The sequence below is a fragment of the Apium graveolens genome, chromosome 3 (assembly GCF_009905375.1).
Source record: "Apium graveolens cultivar Ventura chromosome 3, ASM990537v1, whole genome shotgun sequence".
Classification (NCBI taxonomy): domain Eukaryota; kingdom Viridiplantae; phylum Streptophyta; class Magnoliopsida; order Apiales; family Apiaceae; genus Apium; species Apium graveolens.
This window is the reverse complement of record NC_133649.1, coordinates 182,870,676-182,874,245: the sequence shown is the minus strand read 5'-3', so window position 1 is coordinate 182,874,245 and position 3,570 is coordinate 182,870,676. Positions and strand designations below refer to the sequence as shown.

The 3,570-nt window shown below is 39.4% G+C and overlaps 1 non-coding gene across 1 annotated transcript; it reads right to left on the bottom strand.

The window, feature by feature from the left end:
- Window positions 1-2,443: 2,443 nt before the first annotated feature.
- On the bottom strand, window positions 2,444-2,550 carry LOC141715385 (small nucleolar RNA R71). The gene has a single exon (XR_012572150.1). It is a non-coding gene; the product is annotated as a small nucleolar RNA R71 (small nucleolar RNA).
- Window positions 2,551-3,570: the final 1,020 nt, after the last annotated feature.

The window sequence follows — 3,570 nt, the reverse complement described above, 5'->3', positions numbered from 1 at the left end:
ATTCCATTTTCATCCATTTTGTTCCTGTACACCCACATTGTTCCAATTATGCTTTTGTTCTTTGGGGCAGGAACCAACTTCCAAACTTTGTTTCTCTCGAATTGATTTAGCTCTTCTTGCATGGCAGATATCCAATCAGGATCAAGTAGAGCTTTCTCAATTTTCTCAGGCTCAATTTATGAAAGAAAGCATGCATGTAGACATTTATTTAAAGTTACACTTCAAGTCCTCATTCCAGCATTTGGATCACCAATAATTACATCTCTTAGTTAGCCAGAGAACTGATCTTCATAGACAATGCCTTTAGTTGAGTAGTGATAGCCGTAGCTGTATCCACTTCAAGAACTCCTGCTACCTTGCCCCGTGGAAATCTCTGGGTTGGATATTGATATTCATTAGCAGCCATCAGTTCAATTAGATCATAAGCTTCGTCATAGCACTTTACCTATAATTGATAAGTGGCATTTTATACCACTTAGAACGTCTTAAAATAGCTTAAATTGGTGCCTTGAAATCAAGTATTTTGTGTATTTGATGCATTTTTCTAGTGTTTATGCATTTTCCAGTAGGGTCCTGAGTGCCCGCTCAGCTATGCTGAGCGGCCGCGCAGAAGGCTGAGCGCCCGCTCAGCTATGCTGAGCGGCCGCGCAGGGTCGGGAAATTAAATAATTATTTTAAGACTTCTACTTCTGTTTGGCTTCCAACTTCTATGTAATCTGAGTTTTATGGGACTATTATATAAGTAGATTTGGAGACGTTTTCACAAGGTTGGATCGTGGTATTAAGCAAGGAGCGAAGGAGATAAGGAAGAAGACCGTTTTAGCACACAGCAACGAAGAGGAATCATATTTTCTTGGGATTCTTTATTTTGTTGTAACGTTGGATGCTAGTTTTCTTACTTTGAACCTAATTACTCTTGTGACGTACTCTGGTTTAATATAATTAGTTTAGTTATTATTCTTTTGTGTTTGTTTATCATGTTTTCATATGAACCCATGATGACGATAAGTGCTATTATGGGCTAATCGTGATCATGGGGTCGTAACGGATTTACTATGGAATTCTTTAGTTAATTGTTTAATACCTTAGTGTGTGATGATTGTATGATATCTAGTATTGGTTGTGCGTATTCGTCTTATGTGCGTCACGAACATATAAGATAGGGTGTTAGTCTCTTGTGAAGCGACGGTGGATCATGAGATTTAGAACTTGCCATGCTAGCATAGGTTCATGTATGATGTGCATGATTAGTGGGTAACTCTAACAGTTTTATTCGCCCTGTGTAATCAAAAGGAATAACTTGTGCTTAAATCGTTATGTTGTCAATTTCTGTAGACATATAGGAACTCAACATAATTGATGACTATTCAACTTCTATCTTAATTGTGGATGCTTGGTAGAATGGTATTAGTACAATGAAAGTTGGCTTTTATCAGTTTCGTGTTATTCGATTAATATCATCATTGTTGTATGCTAAGGGTAATAACAATAACTATTGAAGGAAGTAGTAATGAAGTTATGATCTCATGAGTGTTTTAATATTGTTAATTCGAAGTGTTAATTAAGTGATTAATTAAGTAGTTAATTGTAGTTAATATTTAGTCAACAATTCTAAGTGTTAGTGTCTTAACATTGAGAAGTAATCATAAATTGGTGAGTGAGTTTAATTAAACAATAATTAGTCTGAGTCTCTGTGGGAACCAACTAGAAAGTATTCTATATTACTTGGGAACGCGTATACTTGCGTGTATTATTAGCGTGTGTTTTCGCCCTAACAAGTTTTTGGCGCCGCTGCCGGGGACTCGGCGTATTTGTTTAGTTTATGTACTTACCATCATTGGTCGTTAGGACTCAGTGATTAGGACGTATTTGTTACTTATTATTTCTGGTCGTGTTTCAGGTACTTTAGCGAGCGTTTATGCAAACTCATTCTCGTACTCGCAAGAGGACTTTAGATACAGCTGAGGAGACAGACGAAGTTCTTGATATTCCGGATAAGATAGATTTTGAAGATTCGGATTCAGGAACTGAGCAGAAAGAACCAGTAATCATGGGTGATCGTATTGTTCAGGCTGATCCAGCTCTTATGGACTTTTCTCGGCCTAAAATTGATGATATTCAGTCAAGCATTCTTCATCCGGCTATTCAAGCTAACACCTTTGAAATCAAGCCGGGCACTATTCAGATGGTGCAGAATTCTGTTTCTTTTGGAGGAGCTGCGACTGAAGATCCCAACATGCACATAAGGAATTTTGTTGAGATCTGCAGCACTTTCAAGTATAATGGGGTGACTGATGAGGCTATCAAGCTGAGGCTTTTCCCATTCTCACTGAGGGACAAAGCTAAGGATTGGTTACATTCTGAACCAGCTGGGTCCATCACTACTTGGCAAGATCTTGTACAAAAGTTTCTGGTGAAGTTTTATCCGATGGCAAAGACTGCTGCTATGAGGAGTGCTCTTACTCAGTTTACGCAGCAAGCTACAGAATCTATGTGCGAAGCTTGGGAACGCTACAAGGAAATGTTGAGAAAGTGTCCACATCATGGAATGCCCAATTGGATGGTGATCACTGGTTTCTATAATGGTTTGGGGGCCCAATCTCGGCCCATGCTCGATGCAGCAGCTGGAGGCGCCTTATGGGCCAAAAGCTATACCGAGGCTTATAATCTTATCGAGACTATGGCTGCAAATGAGCATCAAAACCCAACTCAGAGGATGATGCCTGGGAAGGTAGCAGGTATTCTGGAAGTCGATGCAGCCACCGCTATTGCAGCGCAGCTCCAAGCGCTGTCGATGAAGGTTGATTCTCTAGCTACATATGAAGTTAATCAAATAGCCATGGTCTGTGAGCTTTTTGCAGGTTCTCATGCTACGGATCAGTGTTCTCTTGTCAACGAATCTGTTCAGTATATGAATAATTATCAGCGACAACAGCAGCCTGTGCCAGCTACTTATCATCCTAACAACAGAAATTATCCAAATTTCAGCTGGGGTAATAATCAGAATGCTATTCAGCCACCATATCAGCAAGGTGTGAGTAAACAGTTTAATCCACCTGGATTCCAGCAACCACAGCAGTATGCTCAAAGGCAATCATATTCTCAACAGGGAAGTGCAGCTGCACCTACTAGTGCTAATTTTGAGGAACTTAAGCTGTTATGCAAGAGTCAGGAGGTTTCTATCAAGAACTTGGAAAATCAAATCGGTCAAATAGCCAATGTATAACACCCCCAGATCCGGGGTCGGGGATCCGGGTCGTCACGGTCTTTCTTTCCACAATATCACTTCACTTAATTAATAATAATAACCTTATGCTGTGACCCCACACTAACACACACCACAACCCGTTATAGTCTCAGAGATGAAATTTAAATAAGTACAAGTCTTTAAATCTACAATTTAAAAGTTATTACAACCCAAAATGATTACTTGATAAATTTACAGTTAATTGCCATTATCTGCCACAAGTTATAATTATACATAATTTGATTCTCAAAAGTAGATGGTCTGAACTACAATGGATCTACCTCTGCAGCTATAGCAGCTACAACATCATCGAGAAGACGCGG